The sequence below is a fragment of the Urocitellus parryii genome, chromosome 3, assembly GCF_045843805.1.
Source record: "Urocitellus parryii isolate mUroPar1 chromosome 3, mUroPar1.hap1, whole genome shotgun sequence".
In the NCBI taxonomy this organism is placed as follows: domain Eukaryota; kingdom Metazoa; phylum Chordata; class Mammalia; order Rodentia; family Sciuridae; genus Urocitellus; species Urocitellus parryii.
The window spans coordinates 175,508,411-175,535,216 of record NC_135533.1 but is presented as its reverse complement, the minus strand read 5'-3'; positions in this window follow the sequence as shown (position 1 = coordinate 175,535,216).

Genomic DNA, 26,806 nt, shown 5'->3' with positions numbered 1-26,806 from the left:
GGTCTTGGGTGCAAGAAGTGGAGTAGGCACCCACAGGTCCCCAATGGGAGACTGCACGCCAAGGATCTCCTTTGGGGCCTGCTTATGTGATGCGGGTGCCTGGTCTTATCTCCTTATCTCACCTGTAGACCTCACAGTTCCTGATCTCTAAATTAATCTCTAAACTGTATCTCACTCACCCTCTCCCTTTCTACATCCTAATTGGGGACCTTTCTCTCCAGAGGTCTTGTGGGCTGTGCTTTGGGGACTGCGTACTTGTCTTGGAAAGCTGTTTTGAATTGGGCAGTAACTGTGCCAGGTGGCTGCTGGGGAGAGGAGGGAGTTGGTAACTATGGTACCTGCCCAGCCGGTGTTCCAAACTGGGAGTTTCCCCCAACTAAAGATGGCTTTGAAGGTGACCCAAGATGGAGGCAGCTGCTTTCAGTGATGAGGTGTCAGGTTGGGTGGGGAAAGCCTGGCGATGGTGTTGGGCGAAGCTTTCAGAGAAGTTCTGTGGCCTGCAGTGTTATGGCTCTCAGCTGTCTTCAGAGCCTGTGCAATGTCACCAGGTGCAGGTAGGCTACCACACTTAGGGGACTATGGCAGTGGCTGCAGAGTCCCAAGATAGAGGCGAACGGGGGAGCCCTACATTGGTGAATGAGGGTCCACACGGGAGTGGCGGCCAGAGTTCCTGCCCATGGGTGGCTGCCAGGAGTCCTGCATGGGAGCAGCCTCTGGGATTTCTGTGGGTGGGTGGCCAGGAGCCCTGCACAGGTGATGCTGGTGGTCCCCTTGGGCACCCAGGAGTCCTGCTGGACAAGGAGTCGGGAGTCCTGCTCTGATGCTGAGGCCTGGAGACCTGAGCAGCCTACTTCTGATAGATTCTGTGTGTGTGTGTGTGTGTGTGTGTGTGTGTGTTCAGAGTAACAATGGGATCTTCACAGAAGTATTATTTATAAGAGTAGCAAACTGGAAGCAACCCTAATACCTATCAATACTGGTACAGACAAATAAATTGTGGCCTTTTCACACAGTGGAATACTTCACAGCAATGAGAATGAGTAAATTACTGCTATATACAACAACATGGATGACTCTTACAGATAAAACATCAAATGAAAGAAGTCGGTGTAAAAATAAATGAAATTTGTCTGTAGTGGTAGATGTCAGGATAGTAGTGAGGACCAGGTAGGGCTTCTGAGATGCTAGCAGCATTCTGTTTCTTGGTCTGGGGCCCAATAGGTGGGTGTGTTTAGTTTGTGAAATTTTATCAAGCTGTAAACTTAGGATAAGTGCACTTTAAGTGCACTTTTCTGTGTGTGTGTCATGCTTCAATACAAAATTTTTAGCACATGAAAATTTCATTTAAAAATTTTGAAAATGAGCATAGATGGGTGACTACTAAGGTCAGCAGCATTCCTAGGAGAAGAAGAAAATTTGCTTTTATCTAAATTTTCCTCCTTTGGATGTATGCAAAAGTAACCTCCACCCTGACATAAATTGAAGCCCAAAACTCCCCCCTGCCTCTATCCTAATCCTGGTAATCTTCAAAACAGATGAATTTTTTTTTTCTGCAGAAAGTTAAGTGGGTAACCTTCAAATTGTCAATCTTTATTCTTCCATCTAGATCAAATCTTAACATTTGTCAAACACTGCTAAGAGCCTTGAGTTCTTTGAGGAAAGATTCCCTGAATGTCCCAATCCCTGGTGACTCATCTCGTCTGTCAAGTCACCCCAAAACCGAAGCAGGGTCTAAGGTTGCAGACGTTTTCATCTCAGCTTGCCCATGAATCCTCTACCACTCAGACAGGAAGCAGCATCGCTCACATGCCTGAGATGTGAGAAGGAAATGTCTGTGGCCAGATCACCAGCCAACACCGTCCCAGGACACCCTAGCCAAGATGCCTCCTGGTCCCCCCCACACACACTTGACGGTAGTTAAGCTGTGTTTCAGAAGTTTGGGGATCTGTCCTGCAGCTCATTCACCTAAATGACTTTATTCAGAAACCAACTCAGAGTCCAACTTGTCCCACACATTTCCAAGAGAACAGACATCCAGCCCATGAAGTAGAGCAATGAGGTTCTTGTAGCCAAGTAGAGATTGGACTCGTGGCCCTGAGCCCTAAACCTCTCCAGATGTTTGGCTGCCCACATCTAATCCAAATCCAGACAACTCGCGTAGAATCTTTTCTAGACAGGCTTGGATTTATGGTCCCCAGATCTGATATTCATGCATCTTATATGATTATTTTGAACTTTCTTTTTAGATGTAATACAGTCTTCCTTGCCTCCAACTACAATCTGAGACTCATATGCCAAAACTGCATCTTATTTAGAAATAAAATTTGACTTCAGCAGTATCCTTCTGCCTCTATGCGAATTATGCATTTCCAGTTCTCCCAAGAAGCTTGGAGACTGCATGAATCTGGAAAGTCCACTTAATGTCATGGCAGAGGGAGACAGCCCATCTCTACCACCATGTCATGTGAGTTTTGGCAAGTGGCTTAACCTCTCTGGACCTTAGTTCTTTTATCTTTAAGCTGGAGTTAACAGTAGTTTCTACCTTATAGATATTATTTTGTTTTAAGGGTTAATAAGTGTATAGATGTAAGGAACTTAAAACAATGCCTGGCATAGAAGAGCTTGAATTTTAGTTGTTTAATTGCTGCTATTGTTGTTGTTGTTGTTGTTTTAGACTTTATAATGAGAAAAGGACTTTCAATGACTCTCCACTATGTGATATTTTCATTTTAAAAAATGATTAGCAGAATAACATTATCATGGATTGCTATTCCTGTCCTTGATTCTTCCTTCCCTCCCTTCTCCTTCCAGGAGGAGTTTGCTGTTTGATTTCAACATATGAATTCAGGAATACACCAACATTTAATCCATTGTAAGGATGAAGAAGAAAAAGGGTAAAATGGAACAAGAGAGAGGAGGAGGAGGAGGAGGGAGAAGAAAGAAGAGAATATATTAGAGAGTTGGAGATATGAGGTGGCTCCTTCAGTTGGTTTCTGAAAATGGGCCACACCTTTGAGAGCTACTCTGTGGTGTTGTTTAGAAATGCAATTTTGTTAGACTACTTGAGAAATGATCATGGGCCAGGAAATTGGTTAATACTTATTGTCTAAGTCCATTTTGTACTGCCATAATGAAATACCATAGACTTAGTAATGAAGAGAAATGATTGGCTTATAATTCTAGAGTCTGGAAAGTTCAAGATCAGGGGCTGGTATCTGGGGAGGGCTTTCTTGCTGCATCATTTTACATTTGGAGGTCAAAGAAGGGCATGGGAAAGGGCAAGAGCACCAAACTCATCCTTTTGAAAGGAATCTGTTGCTAAGATAACAAAAATCACTCTTAATGTAACAGCATTAATGCATTCGTGAGGGTGTTGACCCTAAGACCCCAACACCTCCCACTAACCCCACCTCACATAAACTATGGAGACCACATTCAAACCACAGCACCAACCAAACTGAAGGGATGTGGATCAACTCCCGAAGACCATTATCTTAGAAAGACTTCACTCAGTTCTTGTATCAGTGCTCTCTCTTCTGCACTCCCCGTTCCTAGATTGCATAATTAGTACTAAATCAGAGCCCTGGGGTGTCTGTGGGATATTTTGACTACCCAGTGGAAGGGATGGGAATCAACTTTGTTCCAAATCAAAAGTCTCTCTCTCTCTCTTTTTTTTTTCTTTTTTGCTTGTGACTCTCCGTGAAAGAGGTACCATCATTTGCTCAGTTTTTCAGAGGTTTATAGATGCTAAGGAACTTATCAAGGATTTGAAACTCATCAGGTTTCCATATAGCTGACTGCGGGGCCTGAAGACATAACAGGTGTGAGAATGGTTAGAACCACACCTGTTACATGTGGACACTCAGCACAGCTGCCACCTCTGCTACTAGATGCACCACTGTGCTTGGGGAAAACAGGCAGTTCTTGCCATTGTTGTACAGATCAATTCTCCAGAATCTTTGCTTTTTACATCTCTTGGTTTGACCATGGATGTATCTTACTAACTGAGCCTAAGTTGTTTGTTGACACTTCCAGGATGATCTTGGAATTTCCACATGGTGAACAAGAAAATCTACAACTTCTGACCCTGGTCTGGTGCACACAGTGTGTACAGGCAGAGCTGTTGTTCACTTGTAACACAACAGTATAGCTGAACCACCTGTTAAAATATTGAGATACTTCTATATTGATTGGCAAGTTGTCACTAACCCCACTCCCTCAGTGCCCCACCACTATCTAGGAAACCTCAGCTCTCCCCTAAGACACCCTGGGCCACCCCCTTACCAAGGTCACCAACTTTCCTCAATAGCCACTATCATTTCATGCGCCAACAAATGTTCTTGAACTTTTAAAAAAATTCTTTATTTGTTTTAATTGGTTATACATGACAGTAGAATGCACTTATATACTTTGATATATCATGCATAGATGGGATATAATTTCTCATTTTTCTGAGTGTACATATTATAGAATCACATTGGTCATACAGTCACATATACATATATACAGTAATAATGTCTATTTCATTCTACTATCTTTCTTATCCCCACATCCCCTGCCTTCCCCTCCTTTCACTTCCCTCTATCTAATCTAAGGTAATGTTGTTCTTTTTTTGCATTACAATTCTTAATACACATATACCACAATTTTTGTATTTCTGTTTGTATATAAAGTATGTTGAGGGCTGGGGATGTGGCTCAAGCGGTAGCGCGCTCGCCTGGCATGCGTGCAGCCCGGGTTCGATCCTCAGCACCACATACCAACAAAGATGTTGTGTCCGCCGAGAACTAAAAAATAAATATTAAAAATTCTCTCTCTCTCCTCTCTCTCTCTCTCTCTCCTCTCTCACTCTCTCTTTTAAAAAAAAGTATGTTGACACCCAATTCAAGTCTTCATACATGTACTTTGTATAATGATGTTCATCACATTCCTCCCTCCTTGATAATCCGCTCCCTTTCTCTCCCACCCCTCTTCCCTAACTAGAATTCTAGTTCCTCCCATGCTCTCCCTCCCAACCCCACTATGAGTTAACCTCCTTATATCAGAGAAAACATTTTGTATTTGTTTTGGGGGGGATTGGCTGACTTCACTTAGCATTATCTTCTCCAAAGCCATCCATTTACCTGGAAATTCCATGGTTTTGTTCTTTTTTAATGCTGAGTAAAATTCCATTGTGTACATATACCACATTTTTGTTATCCATTCATCCACTGAAGGACATCTAGGTTGGCTCCACAGTTTAGCTATTGTCAGTCCATCAACCAATTTCACACTTACCTTTACTCTGTAAGATGTCTATAGAAGCAACACTATTTACTAACAGAACAGTCCTGCCCTCAGTGATTTCACCATCTGATTGAGAAGATAATGCTAATGCCAGTGAAACATTGTTATTAAATAATATACAATATGGACTCTTTACTATAATATGAAACAGAACATATGCTAGTTGTGATTGTAATAACTAATAATAAGATGCAGCATTCTCATATTTTTAGGACCTTGTAGTGTGTAATGAGCATTTTAATACAAGTTTTCCCTCCCAGGAGCACTATAACATGCATAAGAACATTTACCCATGAATCACAGACATGAAACCAAGACAGAAAGTTTCTAGGAGAAGGTGGGGGCTTGAGCTGAGCCTTGTACAATGGGCCATACTGGAGATGGAGATGGAGGAACGAGGAAAAGGGAGCCTGCAGCAGGTGGAGGAGGAAGCAGGTCTGCAGGTGGAAGGTCAAGGTGCAGTGTGGTCACCATCCTGAACAGAGTGAAGAGGGACAGCAGAGAGCTGTGAGCTGCTGGACTCCAAGATGAGAGAAGAAGTTTCTAGGTGGCCCAATGTAGCTAGAACCCTGGATATTGACCTTCTGAAGCCTCTCCCAGGTTGAATAAGTTACCATGGAGATATGGGTACCACTTATCTATCCCAGGACACTTCATTGCTGTCTGCCCCCTCTGGGCACTCTTTATTTATATAGCTCCATGTTACATTTTTCCTGTCCCAGAGTTGATGGCAGCCAATGGGTATAACTGGCACTTGCTGTCCCTGTCTAACCCCAATTCTTCACCCCATGTGCATCACCAAAGGAACCTCCTTCCCTACTCCTGCATCATTTTTCTAAGCTATCCCTACTGGGATAACTTCACCCTGTACTCTTTGGGAAAGTTGGGCTGGACAGATCCTGCTGTTACAATGATGTTGTGCACTCCTAGAGAAGTAAGGTAGTTATTTTGTCCTTCTCAATTTCTCAGCCCCTGCCTTCACCCAGATAGAGATGGAGGTGGAGATTCCACTAAGCTACTGGAATTCAGGCCAGCTCTCTTCTGCAGGCCAAGGCCCACCCATGTTGAGTTATCCAAACATGGGAACTGGGGTATCAGCAATGAGTCTGACAATTGCCAAGTGAGCTCCAGCAGAGTCCCATAACACCCTGCCTAGTGATGGTATAAGCACAGCATCTGAATACCACCCTTGCCTCTGCTGACCTTCCTCCATCCTGGAGGCCCCACCATGAGCCCCAGCCTCAGGTCCAAATCTCCAGCTCCTCCAAGCCCCACCCATCTGTCTGGGCCATCTGTCTAGTGCTCCCCTGCTTCCTATCCCAGGAAGGTATATGTGGTGTTGTGCCAATCCCTCAGGCTCTGGGGAACAAAAAGAATCAAGAAAGGAATAAAGTCATCCTTGAGAATGAGGTCACAAATGGAAAAGATGCCTTTCTGTCTGGTTTTCCCCACAGGGCAGCTTTTAATTTAAATTACTTCCAACCCATAGCAAGATTTGCCTTTGTCCATGAGGGGTCAGTTCCCAGGATGGCCCATGGCAAGGTCTATGTGGCCAGCTGGTTGAACTGTCTTGGGAAGCCAAATGGACAGCTGAGAGCACTCAGAGAGATGCCCTTAGCAATGGGCATGCTGTGGTAAGGTGCTGACATGCTCCATTCACGCCCTGAGAATCAAAGACAATCCTGAGGACTCTTCAGAGGGATGCACCAGTCATCTGAAGAGGTGATCTGGACACAGTTGGCAAAACAGCCACTTAATTTTATGACTTAAGATTTAATAGCCATTTCAGCTGATGTCAGTTGGTTCCTTAGAGCATTTAGCTATAAACCCCTCCTTAGAATGATCTGGAAAATGAAGCATCTTTTAGGATCCACTGAGAATTCAGCTTAGATCCACAGTCTGTTGTTTATATGCTTCCTGGCAACAGGCGAGAATCTCGCAACAACCGGCAATGGCACTTGTATAAAACAACTGAGGTAAAATTCACTGGTTTGTATAACACCCCAAAGTGCAACTTCTCCAGGCACAAGGTTTGGTTGCTGTCTTTAAAGAATTCATTCTACTTGACTTTGCATTATTAATAAGGAGGAAGTCAGTGAGGCTGAAGACCTCAGGCCCTGCCCCAAATCTGCAGAGATTTACTCTTGGCATCTTGGCTTCTCATTCATTAAGAGGATGTGAAATCACCTCTTAGGGCTGCTGTGAGAATCCAGTGGATAATCTGGATAAGAGACCCTTGTAACCGGCAAGTTGCTAAAGAAAATTAAGAAATTATTAGAACCAGTTTCTCTCCACTCATACCTTTTCTCCTGCACATGCATAAACTCAAAGTTTTCTGTTGAAATTGCAGAATATCAGACCTGGAAGCATTCGCTCTCATTCCAGCAAATAAATTTACATTTTCACACCAAAAAAAAAAAAAAAACAAACTATGATTAAACCAAGGGCTCAGGTTACCTGAGGCACAAATTTGGCCAGCTTCACCTCTAGAACATACACACAGGTTCTAAAAGCTAGGTGTAACTATTCATTGGGGTCACTCTGGTTGATAGGATTGTAACAACTGTTGGGCTCTGCTAATGTGTCCCTCTAAGACTGAAGGGACAATGAGCATGCATTCATCTTTGCATTCTCCTTCCGAAGGACATTTAATAAATAATTATTGGTAGAGACTCTGGGTCTGGGTCCTTCTGGGTCTAGTTTATTAGGTTCTTGTATACACTTTTGTTACTTAGGATTTTATGAATGCCTGTTTTCCTCCCAATGTTTTTTTTTTTTTAAACAGTACTGGGGATTAAACCCAGGGCCTTGCCCTTGTTAAGCAAGCACTCTACCACTGAGCTTCACATGCAGCTCCCAATGCATTATCTCTGTGTTAGTAAATTAGAAATGATTCCTAGCCCTACCGCCACCCAGCTGTCTGCCTTAGCACACCTTAGCTGCCCTAGAAAACCTCACTTTTGTCTCTTCCCATCACACTTGCAATGCAGATCCTTTTACTGCTGGACTAAACTCCCTACCTCCAAGATAAAAGCACCAAGTCTAGAGACAAAAGACAAGAATTAGTAAAATTTTGCATGAGATCTGGAATGTAAAATTTCTCCCAGATTTCTCCTTTTTTGTTAAGGAAAAAATGTTTTGAAAAATGAATTTAGATAGGGAAAATTGTTGGAGGGGTATGGCTGTGACTCCTCTGACCAGATGAATTTCCACCAGTTCTTCCTTGGGAACGCCAAATCTACTTCTGGTTAGCAACACAGCCCGAAGCCCTGGAATGAAGTCTTCAGTGGATGTGGAGAGACAATTGTGCTGTGGATGAGGCAGCAGCACAAACTGTAAATCCAGCACTCGCCGCTCATTCTGATGGTAAAACCTCAGAAGAGCAGAGAACAAGGCACCCAAATGACATTTGGGTAAAGTCCATAAAAAGGGCACAGTTGAGCAGTTTCAAGAAAGCTATAAGCCAGGCGTGGTGGTGCACACCTGTAATCCTAGTGGCTCTGGAGGCTGAGGCAGGAGAATCATGAGTTCAAAGCCAGCCTCAACAACTTATTGAGGCCCTAAGCAACTCAGTGAGACCCTATCTCTAAATAAAATATTTTTTAAAAAGGGCTGGGGGTGTGGTTCAGTGTTTAATTGCCCCTGGGTTCGATCTCCATTAGCAAGAAAAGAAAAAGAAAGCTATAATCCATGATGAATTCAAGATAGCATTTTTCTAGCAGCATCTGTAATCAAAGGATTGTAAGTAGAAATATTTTTTTAAAAAAAAAATCAGTTATTACAGGCTGTGCTATTAACACTCTTCCCTAACCCCAGCCCCCAAACATTTTTGGTTCCATTTTACAGACCATCAAATGGATTACTCTGTCAGATCAACTGTCACCCTTAGGCCACTCTCCCTGTTCTGCTCTGTGCATGCACCAACTAATCTTCTACCCCTCTCTGTCCTAAATGACTAGGGGCCCTTAGAGCTCACATTTTGCCCTCACCAACAGTTTCTGGAGCCCTGATTCCTTCTCTGAGCCTTTGCTTAGCCTCTGGACCCTTGGTCTTCCCTGAAGCAGCACCACCCTTCAGCCCACCCTGTGGGGGCTCTTCTGCTCTCTCCCAGTTGGCCGTCCTGCTCCCCATTACCACTTCCAAGCCATTTTTTTATCCTTCAAAAGCTCCAGCTGCTTTGAAGTTCATATCTCTAAATTTGACCACTCTAGCCCTCCTCTGCTCCCATTATCTAACAACCACTAAGTGGTTGAAATCAAAGAAGTTCCTGGCACTTGACTCTGTATCTTTCCCTCCACCCTGGCTCTGTAATCCTTGCAAATGACTCACCCAATATTTAATTCCTCTGTTCCTTGACTTCATTTCTCTTGTTTTCTAATGTGCCCCAGGTCAACCTCTCCTACTGTCATCTTCCTGACCTTGTCATCACCAATAAAATCACTGCCTCAGAAACCTCTTGCTCATGTCCTTGGACACCCATTCCAACCCAACAAGCCTCTTCTTCATGAAGACCATTAGACCAGAAGCTTCTGTTTCTTACCCATCATCCCCCTTGTGATGGCTAATTTTGGGTCCCAGCTTGAATTGAGGGATAACTAGAGGATTTAGAGAAGCATACTTCTGAGTATATCTGTGAAGGCATTTCTGAGAAGATTGGCATGTGGGCCAGGGAACTGAGTGGGGAAAACTCTTCCTGAATCTGCGAGGTTGGGAGCTCAGGCAGGACAGGAAAGTAGAAGTAGGAAACTTCTGTTCTGTTCCTGTTTTGAGATGTGATCCTTCTTCTCATGTGCAGTCCTACTATGATGTCTCAAGTGGGAGACATCTTAAGGAGACTTGGAGAGCCTACTACACTGCCAACAGATGCTCTGGCACTCTTCAATACAGCCAAGTGGACATGTAGCATCCCACCTTCTTTGGGCAAGACCAGGACAGGAGCAAGAAAGGCTCCTAGGGTACCCATGAGTGCTCTGTAAACATCAGGTCTTGGGGCCTCTCTTGCCTCATGCAGTCATAGCCTTGTCTCCAAAGCAAAACTCAAAAAGAGTTGCCTGTGGTTGTTCTTACCATCCCCAGTCTCTTTTCACATCTTTTCCCCAGACTATGGCAAACTCCCATCTCCTTGATAATAGGCATCACGATTATAATTAAAGAATTGCTCAAACAGGGTTGTGGATGTAGCTCAGTGGTAGACTGCTTGTCTAGCACATGTGATGCCCTGAGTCTAATCCTCGGTACTGCAAGAAGGTGGAGGGCAGGGGGGAAGGATTGCTGAATCATTTGCTTGATGTGCATCTCCCTTACTAGAACGTGGACCAGATCTAGTACATTCACTGTTGTAACCCCTCTCTGTTCCTCAGTTTCCCTCTCTGTAAAATGAGAATAACGGTGTATCCAATAAATATTGGTTTTATGATTAATATTATCCCTAGCATCAACCAAGTTCTCAGCATGTAGGAAGTACTCCATCAATAATTACTGAATTAATCGATAACTGATAGAATAATTCTAGGACTGATGTATGGATGAAAACCAGCAGGCTTGAATACTTTTCTGCCATAAAGTGTAATAGAGTATTAAAAGGATGTGTGTGTGTGTGTGTGTGTGTGTGTGTGTGTGTGTTGAAATCACTCCAGATCTTCTCCCATACTTTTGTTGACCTGCATTCTGGTGCCCATGCTGTCTGTTATCAGTTCAGGCCCAACTTGTCCTTTCCTACCCAGCCCAAGAGAGATCCATGGGGAAATCTTTGGCAAAAGGAAATCATTAGCATAGCTTTCCACTGGCACCCTGGGAAACGCTTACCACACAGCTCTTCAGGGAACCCTACAGGCGGGGAGCTGGTCTACTGTTGCCACAACACAAGAGTTACTAAGGAAACAGCCCCTTCCCCCTCTCTGGCTTCTTGAGTCCTTCCCAAATCTCTCAGGGCCCACAGGGCTTTCTTGAGCAGATCTCTGGAACTCTGTCCCGACCTTCTTCCCGCTCCTTGGGGAGGAACAAAGAGGTGCCAAGTGCTCACAGGCCAGAGATACTCAAGAAAGCCCTGCAGCAAGCCTTGCAGCTCTGGGTCCCTGGTGGCCCATCTGCTCTCAGAAGCTCTGGGGTTTGGAGACAATCCCTCCCCGTGGTGCCTCCCCTCTCCATGTTCCTCCTCATAAACCCTCCGCTACCATGGCTGCCAGAGCAGGCGGAAGGGAGCAGGCTTTTGTCTACCATGCCGGCACTGATACAGCCTCCTGGCATTTGCCTGGAGGGTAGTAATAAGTACCACTTGCTAATGGTACCAAAAAGCAAGTGGTGTCTCCTGTGTGATTGCTGGGTTCAGCATTGCCCTCAGATCCCATCAATGTGCCTTGCAAGGGCCATTTTCTTTTACGGCTTCCCTCACCCACAGTTTCCCATCATCATTTGCAAATGTCCTCAGGTTTCCTTTGGAGTCAGGCTAACACTAGACACTTTGAAGGTGCCATGGCCTCTCCTGTTCCCCTCTCTTGAAGAGAGGGGGAAAGCCCCCTGTGTCCTGGCTTTCTAAAACTGTCCCATTGTCTGTCTCAATCTGCTCCACCGCGACCTTGCTTCAAACCATCAGATTTGACAGATGCCTCCTTTTCAGGGCTCCCTGAGGAAGACCTGTGGCTTTGTTCTGAGAAGGGAGTTCTTCTAATAAAACATGTTGCAGATGGGAAGCTCTTTATTTGTTTTAAAATAGAAATTCTTAGAAAAACATAGGCCCTTTCTAACCAGCCTTCCCCTTGTGTTATTCTGAAGGAACACTTCTGGATCAAAAGGGGGAAAAAAAGATCTTTTCATAGGGAGCAATTCCTAAATGGCTTGATTTCAGCCACAGAAATATTCTTTTGTGTGTACGTGCCATCAGAAATTCAGTGTTGGCATTGATAGGACATTAGAAACTCCCATCAACAGTGGTAGCTCTTGTCTTTCTGTCTTTTGTCTTTTACAGAGGCCCCTGATGGTATGCTGGGTTTTGAGGCAGAAATGGCTAGGCTGAAAATATCCTTGTTTAGGGCTTCTTTCAGAGACCAAGTGAACTGCACCAGTGAGATGAGGTACGTACTGTGCTACAGCCTTTCCCACTTACAAGCTGAGTGATCTTAGGTAAGTTACTCTCTCTTTCTCTGAGCTTCAGTTCCTTAGTCTTTGCAATGGGGATAATACTGCCTTCTTCACACCATTATTGTCAACAATTACATTGAGATACTTTATGTGAAGTCTCTAGCATGATGCCTGGCTCATAGTAAGCAATCAATAAATGGAGTCACAGCCAAGTTATAGGAATGGTGGCCAGTATATAGGTTTAATCTGGAGGTGAAACAGAAGATTGGAAGAAAGACTTATTTTTTAAAATATATTTTTAGTTGTTGATAGATTTTATTTTATTTATGTAGTTATGTGGTGCTGAGAATTGAACCCAATGCCTCCCATATGCCAGGCAAGTGTGCTACTGTTGAGCCATAGCCTCAGCCCTTGGAAGAAAGATTTCTTGCCAGCCAGGCACAACATTCCTTACTAGGTAGTTGTCCATTAGGTCCATCCTGGCCAGTTCCCTTTTCTGTAATACCTGGGGAGATCTACTTACTAGGAACTTTATTAGGACAAGTACAGATTTGACAAGGGATGTCCAAACTCATAATTGAAACTGTATACAATTTATTGTGGTTAATTAAAATTGAGTAGTAGGGTAGCCCACCAGGATTTCCATGCCTCCCTCTTCGTTAGTAAAAGAAGTTGTCAAATCACAGTTCAGCCTATCTACAGGACCATTCCTTGCTCTGACAATATAAGCCAGGATACCCCTGCCATGAGGGGAAAAATGCTTTTTATTGGGCCAGGAAGACTGTGCTTTTTGTGGTCTACAAAAGTCCAAGGAAAATGTGCACAATTTTCTACATGAATCCCAGGGATTTCCTAGGAGGGAAATAATTGATTGGACCTCACCACCCCCAACAACCGAGGCCAATGAAAGCACATGAAAGAAAAAGTAAAGGAAATGGAGACAGACCTCGATGGATCAGCGATGTTATATTAAGCAGTGGAGTGGCACATTTTCAAGAGAGAAAATGGCAACTGGTTACAATAGGGGTCTGAGTTTTATAGGGTTCAGTGAGACCTTATCATAGCAGAATGTGTCTGTTGGGCAGTCAGGGAAGACTTGTAGAATGGGAAATTGTGAAAGTTCAGAGCCCATTGTTGCTAGGAATCGATGAAAGTCCAGAGCCCATTGTTTTCCTTCTCTCCTTGGGACCCGCTGTCCCCCTTTTCTCCCTGGGAGTTGTTCTCCATTTCTCCCTGAGGATTGTTGTTTTCCATATCCTTCAGCCAACATCAGCATCGACCATCACCACCACCAGTACCACTTCTACAACACCAAAACACCAACCATGGTCAGCACCGCCACCTCCCCCAGCCACCTCCCATCACCTCCACTCCCAATACACAACCCCATACTGACACCTCTTCTAACAGGGCAGTTGCTACTTCATGCCATCAGTGACACAAAAGGTCTAAACATACCCATGTCGCTAAGGCCCAGCTTCCTAGATTTTGAGGATTTAGTTTATAGGTCGATCTCTAATATCAAAACCACCAACTTAGCGGGGTGCAGTGGCACATGCCTGTAATCCCAGCAGCTGAGGAGACTGAGGCAGGAGGATCACAAGTTTGATGGAAGTCTGGGCAACTTAGCAAGACCCTGTCTCAAAATAAAAAAGAAAAAGGAAATGGGGGATATAGCACAGTGGTAGAGCACCCCTAGGTTCAAAGCTTAGCAACACACACACAAACACACACACACACACACACACCACCAACTTAAGAGGCCTTAAGGTACATAATTATGAATGCTGTAGTTTTGGATTTGTTATAGGTTTATACTTTTGTTTGTTTTTAATGCTATGGGATTTCGGAAAAATATTTGTTGTATTTATGTAGATTTTATGTGCTATATAAATATATGTGCTATGATTTTATTTTGGGACAAAAAGCCCTGAGGTTCTGTTGAATAAACACACACACACACACACACACACACACACTCACACACACACACACACACAAGCATAAATGAAAATAATGCAGCAAGACAGGATCTTTACACAGCTAGCCATGCAGAAAGACTGAGTACAGAGTTCTAATAGGTCCCATTCTGGTTCTGAGTCTTCCCAAGACAACTAAAGAAAGACTGTGTGTGTGTGTGTGTGTGTGTGTGTGTGTGTGTGAGAATGTGAGTAGAGAGGTGAGTGGGAGTGTGTATGTGCTTGTTGAATGTGAATATAAGATGGACTTGAGTGTAAGTATGTGTGTGAATGTAAGAATACGTCAGGTAAGAGTGAATGGATGTGTGTGATTGAGAATGTGTATAAATATACATTGTTTGAGTGTTGTGTGTTTGTGAGTGTGATTATGATTGAGCAGGAATTTGAATGTAAATGGGGAGGTATACTGCATGTGAATGTTAGTGTGCAGATGTAAGTTGAGTGTGTGAGAACTTGTGTGTGTACATGAATTTAGGTGGTGGGAATATGAGTGTGTGAATGGAAGATCGTGAGGGTGGCCATGAGTCTAGGGGCATTGTGTGAGTGTGAGCACTTACTATAGAAGAGGGCTCAAAGATGCAATTTAATGTAATCCTGACTGAAAATCAATCATTTCTGAGCAGAAGCACCTTCTTGGTTTGGGTTTTTTTTTTGGGGGGGGGTGGCAGTAGGAAGTACCAGGGATTGAACTCAGGGGCACTACTGAGCCACATCCCCAGCCCTGTTTTGTACTTTATTTAGAGACAGGGTCTCACTAAGTTGCTTAGTGCCTTGCTTTTGCTAAGGCCCCCTTTGAACTCATGATCCTCCTGTCTCAGCCTCCCGTACCTGAGGCTATAGGCGTGCGGCACCTCACCTGGCCAGAAGCACCTTCTTGCTCAGGCTCAATGAAGCCAGCTTGGGAACTGGTCATGACTAGAGTAATAGCATGTCCCAATTTGCTCAAGATAGAACTTGTTTATGCCTATTGTCCTGGCATAACTATCACTATTTTGTACCTAGTTTGATATTGTGGTTGAGGTATAACTTACATAAGTAAAGTATCTACCTTTTAAAATTACAACACAATGATTTGTTACATGGGTACACACTCATGTAATGATCCTCCAGCTCAAACATGGAACAGTCCCAGCATACCCCTCCTCCAGCATAGTCATCAACAGCACTCCTTTTCACTCTCAAAAGTGTCTTGATTTTGAAAATGAACTCTTCAGTCATCCTAGTGAAGTCTTGCCAGGGTTTCTCCTTAGGCTCACCTGAAAGACGGTGGATTTCATTGTCCCTTAACGTTATGCAATCCTATGGTCTTTGAGTAATATTTTATACATGCTGGAAAATCAAAGTAAATGTATTACAGCTGTTTGGAAACCAGAGAGAGTCTTAAATTACATCTGTTTGACTCAATGGGCTCTAAGGACGTGTGGATTCTGGAAGGTGGAAATTATTAGAACAAGCACCTTCATGGAAATTACCATTAATTCAAAGTGTCTCAACTTCCCTTTACCCTGACTCTACCATTACAGCCTTCTCCTGCCAAACTTTCCTTTCATTAAAAGAGTGAGTCATCCCTATCGGGAATTATATAGGATCTTTGGGAAAGTATATGGGATTTGGAGTCAGCCAGGCTTGGTCTTGTAATGAGACTTTACCATTTGCTAGCTCTCTGTCTTTTAATAATTTAGTTAACTTCTCTGGGCCTCAGTTTCCTCATCTATAAAGGAATAACAAGACCTACTTTGCAGAGTTGGAGTCAGGATTATATTATTTTATTGGTGCATTATAATTATATATAGCAGTGAGATTCATTATGCCATATTTGTACATGTACATAATTTGATTCATCTCATTTCCCAGTACCTTTCCTTTACCTTCCATCCTACCTCCTCCTGCTCTAGGATTAGATTTAAGGAACATAAGGTTCCTCGCACATGGGAAGTAAATACATGATAATGAATATTTAAGCCAGATTTAAGAATCAGAATAAAAGTAAAGTGTGGTAGATTAGATTTTCCAGAATTGGCCATGGAATATTGCTATACCCCATCAAGAGGTAGAGTCTATCTCTTCTCACCTTGAACCTGCAAAGGACTTTGTGACCACATCAATGAATATAATGTGACAGAGATATGCTATGTGACTTCTGAGGATAGGTGAAACATGGTGCCTCTCTCTCTCTCTCTCTCTCTCTCTCTCTCTCTCTCTCTCTTTCTCCCCCTCTCAAGAGGCCCACTCTTCCAACTCGGTCATCATACTTATAAGAAGGCCCAACTATCCCACATAACAGATGACATGGAGAGGCTCATGTGAAGAGAAACTGAGGTCCCCAACCAATAGCCACCATAAACCACACAGACTTGTGAATGAATAAACATTCAGATGATCCCAACCCTCCACTATTGAGGTTTCCAATGAGGCCTCAGATACTGGGAAACAAACACAAACCATCCTTGCTGTGTCCAATCTGAATTCCAAGTTCATTAATCTGGGACATAATACATAGTTATTTGAGCTACTTAATGTAGAGGTCATTTGTGATATGGCCATAGTGATTACAACTTGATACAATCTAGGTTTTGTTGATGGGACTGATGTTTCACACATCTGCATCAGGCAGAGTGAATGCAAGCACAGCTCTCTGCTTTGGTTCATACAAAACTCAAAGGTAGAGAGTCTACTATATGTATTTGTCCTGTGGCTTCTGAGGAGCCTCACGCACATATTCATGCTCACAAAATGAATTGATTCCATGATTCAACCCCAAGTAGTCTCATGGAGTCAAATGCTTGGAGCCCTGTCTGTCCTTTTACACTTACCATTTACTAATCTAAGGGAAATGGAAACACAAAATAATATGACTATTTATAACCAAATATGCCTGAAGTTACATATGCAATTTCCTGTCATCCTCTTCAAATAGCAGTTGGGAAAGCTCTGACCCCACTTCTTTATTTTCTATGCCACGAAAAATGGAAAATTGATCCAGTGCTGTGAATGCGTCTGGAGAAGGAGAGAGAGGTGGCAAACTAGCAAGACCTCAAGTCACAGCCAAGAGATGTGAAGAAAATCAGACCTAGAAAGTTAAGGCAGCAGCAGGACCAGCTTTCTAGACTGATCAATGCAGGAAAAGGGCATTTAATGAGCAGATCATGTACTTAGAGCCAGCCATGACCTGGAGCCCGCCACATGGTTATGGCAAGGAAGTTAGGGTGACAGAGTAGTGAAAGTGTGGCTATGGATCAAACAAATGTGTTTAAATCTGTTTCTGGACACACTGTGTAGACTTGGATAAGTTTCTTAACCCCTCAATTTTGTCATCTATCAAAATAGTACAACTTGGGGCAAAGCCAGCTAGTGGTCTACCTAAGATATGCATCCCTTTGACCAGTGCAATTGTGACTGGGAAGCAGGCTCCCAGCATGTAAGATGGTCCGTGTGACTAGATGGACCAATGTGACCAGAGGAAAGGAGTGGAGGTCATTTGTTAACCATCTACCAGATTCAGGTGGTTATCCAGTGTGCCTTGCCCACACTATCATTTCCTCTCCTGGTGATCTTAAAGGTCATGAGTCAAAGATGGTGACATCATAGGATTGAATGAACCTGGGTCTTTTTGTCACCATTTGGAAGACAGCCACTCAGCCAGGAACATACACATTACACTTCATTAAAGTGAGAAATAAAAGTTTATTATGTGAAGATATTGAAAATTGGGGCTGTTTGTTATGGCATTTAGCCCACCCTGATTCATACACTGTTTTGTCTGAGCAGCTCACTGTTTGAGAATTGTTATATGAAGAGCTGTAGATAATTATAAAGGGTTGTTTACCATCTGTCTTTCTCACTGGAATGGGCGTTCTCTAAGACCCCTTTGACTTACTTGATTCCTGTTGACCCCATCGACCTAGTATTTTATATCTATCTGGTATCCACAAAATAATGAATAAATTTGAATTGGTTGTCACAGCTAGTTTAAGAGAAGAGGATTAGAGTCTGGATTCTTTAGCTGTAAGAGAAAGAAAGGTTGATGTTTTAAAAGAATGATTATATCATTACAGAAAGTTATTTAAACAATAGTTAAACAATAGCCAAAGTATAAAATAAGACACGCACACACATACACCTCATAATAAAGTCTAAATTTGCCAAATAGGACCAAAGAAATGAGTTTTCCTAATAGAAAACTTGGAAACCAAAGTATACTATTAGATTTTCTTTAAAGTTCCACAAAACTTTAATAAGTTAATTAAATGGCTGACTTAATCACTGGTTCATGTTTCTAGCAAATTGAGGGAAAGAAACAATTTTGTAAATTCGAACTTAGTAGCAAGAATTGTACCTGAAAAATATACCTTTTCTTAGTAACATCTGAAATATCAGTGTAAACAAACATAACTTGTATTTACACAGCACATTTTTTAAGGCTCCCTGTGTGTTCTCACAACAATCCTAAGAGTTTGGGCACATTTTATTGACATCATTTCACAGATGGAAAATCTATGAAACAGAGTTGTTATTTGGCCAGCAGCTTATGGCTCATGTGAGAATCAGAAGCCAGGTCCCCTGACTCTCAGCACACAATGTTTTCTCCACCAGGACCTCCCAGGTTGATGTGTTTAACATGAAAGACAGCCCAGCGGGAACCAAATCAAACAGACCAACTGTTTTTGAGCCCAGTCTGGGCAAGATCTCATGTTTGGGTGTCTTGCAGGATAAAAAAGTCATCTAAGACAGCCTTACATTCCAAGAACAGCCAAGCTAAGGAAAGAGTAATCTAACTAGGTGAATAGTTAAATAAAATATTAAGGTAATAACAGAATAGACAAGGTAAGGCGGCGTGAGACTAAATGACAGATAAGTAGCACATTCGAGGAATTTGATGACCATTCAGAGGGAGAAAAGAACAGACAGGGCCAGACTCCCAGAAAAGGCTGTATGGAGGAACCAGGATCTCAGAACGAGGTAAAACACATGGCATACAAATTATTTCAATCACTCAACACCCCTCACTTATTCTTCTGGCAACATAATCCCCTTTCTTTGAGAAATTGTCCCCTCCCCATTCTAAGCATTTGAGATTCATTTCTAAATGAGGCTGCCAATGTTAAGTGCCCTGCACTTCAGCCAACGGAGCGAGGATAGGATCCAATTCTAAACAATTAGAATTCATTAAAAACAAAAACAAAAAAACCTGTTAACTAAGAGAAAGGATCCAGTCCTTTTTCATGAGATGTGAGGAGAAGCTGCAGATGGTCATGGGTCTTTCTCTAAGAGTAGACTGTGCTGAGAAAAGGCAGTGGAGATTAGAGAAAGAGCAAGATTGCTGATGACCTTGGAGAGCTTGGTCCCAGTTGTTCTGGAAGCTCAGCAGACTCTGCCTTCCCTGCTTCCCTTCTCTAACAGTGGTCAAGTGGGGCTCATGTCATAGTCTTAACTATGGGAATAGGTAGAGGAGAGAGAGTAAGCTGCCCCGACGGACCCTTTTAAACAAGCCTACACAGGAAGTGGGAGGCACAGGACTTCTTTGGAGTAAGGAAACTTCTAGAGCTGAGGATTGGCATAGCTCAATCTCAAAGTGAAACCCAACGAAGCTTCGAGCACGTTGAGTTTGAGACTATAGCAGAATATATCAAGAGACACTAAGCAGGCAATCAGGATAAGAAAGCAGGTTCCCAGAGAGAAACCATGACTGGCCAACTATCACAAAAAAGAGCACCAGACTCAGAGTAAAAAGACTCCAATGAGAAAGGCCCTTTCATGGATTAAAGACATTTATGAATTTAGGAGAATGTTATTAATTTGGAGCCATCTACATGGAGGTAAAACTGTTGAAGTTCAAGAAGGAAAGAGAGTCTTTGGAAAAACGTGCACAACTAGTCAAAGACAATAGGAGCACTGAGAAATAAAGAAAAAGAAAAGAAAAAAAACAGGATCAGGAAAATAAAGAGTTGAAAGAGGGAGAGGTTGAGCAGCAATTAAAAGAACCAAGAAAGGTGCTATGGTTTGAACATGGTTTATTCCCTCTGAAGCTCATGTTGAAATCTGATTGCCATCATGGCGGTGTTGAGAGGTGAGGCCTAGTGGGGGGTGCTTGGGTCATGAGGGGAAATCCCTCATGAATAGATTTATGCCTTTCTCATAAGTATATTCTCACTCTTAGATCTCACTCTTTAGATCTATAAGCCATAATGAACCTCTTTTCTTCATAAAGTACCTAGCCACAGGTATTCTATTATAACAACAGAAAACAAATGAAGGCAGAAGCCACAGAGAAATTTGAAGAGAAAGTTTATTAAATTTGAGGAACAGGAAGTTACTGGTGAACTCGGAGATGTCAGGATGCCTACTGAATGATAGAGGGACGGGTAGTAATGGGTATGGCAATGCCACAGATACCATCAGCACCCACTCACATTCTTCATACTTATCGGTGCTGATTTTCCAATGTGGAATCTGCTTTTCTGTGCCTGAGGGATTTTTTTTTTTCCTCTCAGAACCACAAAAGGCCATTCTGCCTATGGGCTAGACCAGAAGTGGTAGAGAATTAATAGCCCTTAAGAGCAGCTCTTTGATTCATGAGTTGGTGTACAAACACCCAAGCTCCCTTGTCCTGCTGTATAGTAAGACAGTTTGGAGATATGCATTTTGTATCATTTCCCAGAGTTTCCCCTAGATTTAGCTCCAGCTGTCCACTCTATGGGTGGCTGAATAGAAACACTCCTTAGGAGCTGCGTTCCTCTCCTTATCTGACTCCTCAAGTTTCCTAGCAGTGTGTTCTCTGCACTTCCCCTATAAACTGCTTGTACTTGAATCCTTGTCTCTGTATCTTCTTCAGAGAGAACCCAAACTAAGGAGATTACCTAGGACACCTGGGAGAGTGAGAAAGGGGGACAACTATGCCAAAGGCCGCTCGCACAGAGCAGGACTTTGCCGATGTGTTGGTCAGCTTTGCATTGCTAAAACCAAAATACCCAAGAAGAACAACTTATTTGGGGCTCACAGTTTCAGAGATTCAGTCCACGGTTGGCAAACTCCATAGCTTTGGGCCCCAGATGAGGCAAAACGTCATGGTGGAAGGACGACGTGGCAGAGGAGTTCATGGCAGCCACTCATAACAACCAGGAAGCAGAGGGGAGAGGCCACAGGCACAGGCACCCTTCCAGGGCAGACCCCCAGTGACCACCTCCTCCAGCTCTGTACCACCTAGTTAACCCATTCAGACTAGGATGGGTAAATTGGGTTACCTGTCTCATCATCTAATCATTGCACCTCTGAATGTTCCTGCATTAACACAGGAGCTCTGGGGAAGCACCTCATACCCAAACTATAACAGCATACCTAAAAGTACAACATCGTTAGGCTCTTTATATATATATATATATATATATATATATATATATTTTTTTTTTTTTTTTTTTTACTTGTAGACGGACACAATACCATTATTTTACTTATTTTTATGTGGTGCTAAGGATCCAACTCGGTGCCTTACACATGCCAGGAAAATGCTCTACCACTGCACTACAACTCCAGCCCCATGACCTCCTTCATTAAAGGCCTCTCCTTTGGGAAGATAGAGTGAGACCAGAGAATAGAGATATGAAGTTCAAACACCAATTCCTTAGAATAACAGACAGTAAAGATGGGCAGAATGAAGATGTTTTGTACGTAGTGAGCATTTGTCCTCTATGCACCATTACCTGGAGGGCTCTGGAAAGGAAAATGTCAGCTTAAGAGCAGGCAAATATCTCAGGAAGAGAATAGACCATAAGAAGTAGGTCAGTGTCCAGCCCCCAGGAAAACACAGCCCTGTAATTCCAGGCTCCGGGGCTGCAAGCAATCCTTTCAGCCACAGTCGATAAGACAGTCATCTTAAAGCATGAGTGGGCACGCCCTTCTTGCTTTCTCTCACTCTCCATTAGTGATGTCAGCACTTTCCTCTGTAGCTGCTCAGACAAACCTCCTTTGACAGCACATTCATATCCTCTCTGCTGGTCCCAGCAGCCCCAGGGAAACTGTGTGGAAACCTGGATCCTTCACTGCCCAAAGCCTTTCTGCTTCAGATGCTTCCACATTTACTATTTTATCATCTCTCCTCTAAGGAATTTCCTCTCTCTCTCTGAAAAAGTCTTTCAAGGAAATCAGCCCCAATTTCTCCCATGGTTGAAAAGTTGCTGATGCTGAGGGAAGAGCTCTCTGGATGTGACAGTCCTGCAAAGTGACAAGACACTGACGTTTTTTCCCTTCCCTGTGCACATATTAATTACACTCCTGGATCCACAGTGGAAGTTTCTATGCGATGTCAGTGGTGTAGCCTCAGACCTCTGCCAGGGAAGGGACAGTGCTCCCAGCACCAGGTGTCAAGCTGGGCTGTGGTCCTGGGTGTTTGCATCCTGGGAGATGTGTCTCATCCCTCTGACTCCCTGCTCTTGACAGCCTTGAGGTAGACGCTACTATAGTTGTCACACAAATGAAGAAACTGAGGCACAACTCAGGAAAAGCCAAGGAGCTAGCACAATCCTTGCTGGAAGTCTCCCTGAGAACTCCCCGGGCCTTTCAGACATGGCAGCGGGCAAATTGCCAGTGGGTGGCTAGAACTCCCCTGGGCCTTTCAGATAAGGAGCCCCTAATGCAACATGGCAGCGGGCAAGTTGCCAGTGGGCAGATAACAAGTTGTTTTGAAAATTTTCTAATTGGTCCTCCCGTCTTCTGCGCTCGTGGACAGTTCGTGCCCCCCATGAATCTTGTGCAGGGCAGACATGCGTGCACCGTAGGTGATGACCTGAGCTTTACTATGATTGGCCCCGGGAGCTTCCTGGTTTAAGATAACTGACTCTCACTTTCTATATAAACTAGCACCAGCTTGCAGTAAAGTGCTTCATCTTTGTCACTGCTATCTGTGTGTGTGCATTTTAATCTCCGACGAGGAACCTTGGCCTTTCAGTCCTCACCAAAATCTCTTACTTCAAAGATCCTTCTTTGCAAGATTGACCACCCCCCCAGTATCTGTTCCACCAAGATATGGTTAGTAAACCCCTCAGTGAGATCCGATGCCTATCTTCATCTCTTTTGTGCTGCTGCAACAGAATACCACAGACTGGGTAATTTTATAATGAATAGGAGTTTATTTCTCACCATTCTGGAGGCTGGGAAGTCCAAGATTCAGGGATCAGCATCTGGTGAGGGATTTCTTCTGCGTCAGAACATGGTGGAAGGCATTATGGGACGGAAGCAGAAAGAGAGAGAGTAAAAAGGTACTGAATTCTTCCTTTTATAATTAATTCACTCCAGCTATAGTGAACTCACTTTTTAAAAATTTTTTATTTGTTCAAATTAGTTAAACGTGCATTTTGATGCATCATACATAAATGGAGTATAACTTCCCATTCTTTTGGTTGTACATGACGTAGAATCACACCAGTCATGTAGTCACATGTGTACATAGGGTAATAATGTTAGGTTCATTTTATTATCCTTCCTACCCTCATACCCCTCCAGTCCCTTCACTCTCATCTACCTAATCCAAAGTAACCCTATTCTTCTCTAAACACACCCCTTAACGTGAATTAGCATCCACATACAGAGAAAACACTCAGCCTTTGGTGTTTTTTGAGATAGGCTTCTTTCACTTAGCATGATATTCTCTAGCTCCATCCATTTACTAGCAAATGCCATAATTTCATTCCTCTTTAAGGCTGAATAATATTCCATTGTGTATATATACCACATTTTCTTTATCCATTCATCTGTTGAAGGGGGCACCTAGATGAACCCACTCTTATGATAACAATATTAATCCATTCACTCCACCCTTGTGGCCTAATCACCTCTTATGAAGCTCCACCTCCCAACACAATGGCATTGAGAATTAAGTTTTACTACATGCTTTCAGGAGGGACACATTCAAACCACGGGGCATGACCCTTAGCAGTTATTGGTTCAGGAATGAGCTTATGTCCATGTCCTTGCCTATAGGACATGAAGGGAGTTTTCCTGGTCCTCCAGGAAGTATCTCCTCATTCCTAAGGAAAAGACCCAAAAAGGACCCATTCCCAACTCTTCCTCCAGACATCACTAAGTCTGTATCTAACCAGTACTCTGCTCATCCCTGAGGTTGATGCCAAGTCAGAGGGGTGTGGAGGACAAGAGAATCTCAGAGAAATGGAGCAGAGCCCTTCCTGGGTCCCACCTGAAGTCTGTTGCACCTTTGATCTCTCTCATAGGACAAAATCATCTTCCCTATTGTTAAGATACAGCTCAGGCAAGGCATTGCTGTCACGTGTAGCCAGAAACATCTTAACCGATACTCTCAATTATCTGGATTGAAGAAGATGCCAAAGCAACAAGGACACTTTCCAAGATCAATCCCAGGACAACTCATGATATTGAAAATTGCTGTTTACTAGCTGCGTGACCTCAGACAAGTCATCTAACCTCTCTGAATCATAGCTTCCTTACGAGTCAAATGGAGATAGTACCTGGATCTACTCCATAGTGTGTTACAAGGATTAAATAGGATCAAAAAACAGCCTCCACCTGGTACAAAGGGAGTTCCCAGTAATAGTTAGCTATTTCTCTCAAGAGAAAAAGTTGAAATAAGATTAAAAAGTGACTATTGCTTTAACAATGTTAGTGAATCTTTAACAATTTGCCCCTTCCATGTCATTTCTGATATTTATCCAGATATATACCTAATTCAGCCACTGCATCATCTCCCGTCACATGGCCTAATTCTGCCAGGGCAACCTCTCACAAATTTGACCATATTTAAAATATTTAACTTGTAAAAGGCAGATTCCCCCATATTCTGTTTGTTTGAATAGCCCCCGGCACGATTCCAGGAACATCTGGGCACTTAATTTATTCTTAGCTCAGTGGTTTTTAACCATGGGTCAAAAATCAAATTCAACTATAGTGGTTCTTAAATGTTTTGGGGTCATGAACCCTTTTTAAGAATCAAATGAATGTTGTGGGCCAATTTCTAGATAAATGCACAGTCAAGCCAAATGTCCATACTCTTATTTCTCCCCCGTCTACTCCTTCTCCCAGCAAAGAGGAGAATAAAAGACTCCCTGGATGAAGAACTTGAAAATAAACCAAAAAACCCAAACAGTTAGTAAATACCTCTATGTGCCAGGGACTTCAGAAACACACATCACTTAATCCTTATAAAAATGCCAAAGTGAAGGGGCTGCTCTTGCCTTTGTGTAGGTTCAGAGACGTCGGCACTGTTATAACAAAGTCACAGTGAAGCGGTTTCACTCTCCTAGCTGATACATCCTCTTTGTTCCCTTGTGACCCATCAGCCAAGGTCACGGGCAAGAGCCAGCATGTTCATGTCCATTCTGCCAGTGAGGAAACTGAGGCACCGTGAGGAGAAGAGTGGTAAAAATAAAGCCAAGCCACTTGAGCCTGAGGAGGCTTTCTTCATTGTCCCCCTCCTTCCTTCACTGTCACATGCAGGCTAAGCATTGTGGCACACGGAGCATCCGTCAGGAGTGGCATCGTGTGGCCTGGTAGAAAGAACCCTGTGTGTCCTGGGCCTCCACTCGCCTTATCTGTTAAATGGGGTCAGTTGAATCTTTATTGCAAGGTTATCCTACAGGTCACATGGGCTATCTCAAGAGAGCAGTCTGCACAGAATGGGCACTGGGCAGAGGTCAGCAGCTGACAGGTTTGATCTATTTTAGTTAGTCAAATGAGAGTCCCTTAGAGAAAAAAAAAAAGTCCTGCCTAGGACAAAGGGCAGCCCGGGGATGGGAGATGACACAGGACACGGGAGCCTCCTCTCCTCCTCAGGCCCTTCAGCAGCCACTCCTCTTTGTCTTCAAGCTAAAAAGGGAAAAATACTTTCCTGGTGGTTGGTAGGGGAGTTTTTCCATTCATCTTCCCTCGGTGGGTAGTTTCACCAAGGCCTAAAGTGACATAAAACTAACCCTAGCACTTCACACCGAGGAGGATGGAAAACACACCCGTGCCAGGGCTGGACAGACGTGCTCTCTCACAAGGGACAGGAGCAAGGGGCCTTTTCATCAGGAGGAGTGTCAGCGCCGCCACCACCCCACAGCTGTCTCCCAAGATGAACACACACAGAAGCAGCTCCCCCAAAATATCTGAACCTAGTTACAAAAGCAAGCTTTAAAAATTCTGGGCTTCCAGGTAAGAAGTGATGTTGTTTGGGAAATTGGAGGCTGCACCGGGGCTGGCCAGCCTTGTGAGCACTGTCTCAACTTCTTAATTCAATTTCCTTCTAGCCATAAAGGAAACTCTTGAACTGGATTCCTTTTGCTGGTCCAACCTGATAACCCGTCCAGATGTGGGTACCCAGATTTGGAATGGATCCCCTCCACGTTTATAGAACCAAATAAATCGGGAGGGGAGAACCAAGCCAGGCCTGTTGGCCCAAAATCTAGCTGGGATTGACCAGAATGTGCCTTGAAGCATTCCAAGTGTTTGGCAGAAAATCA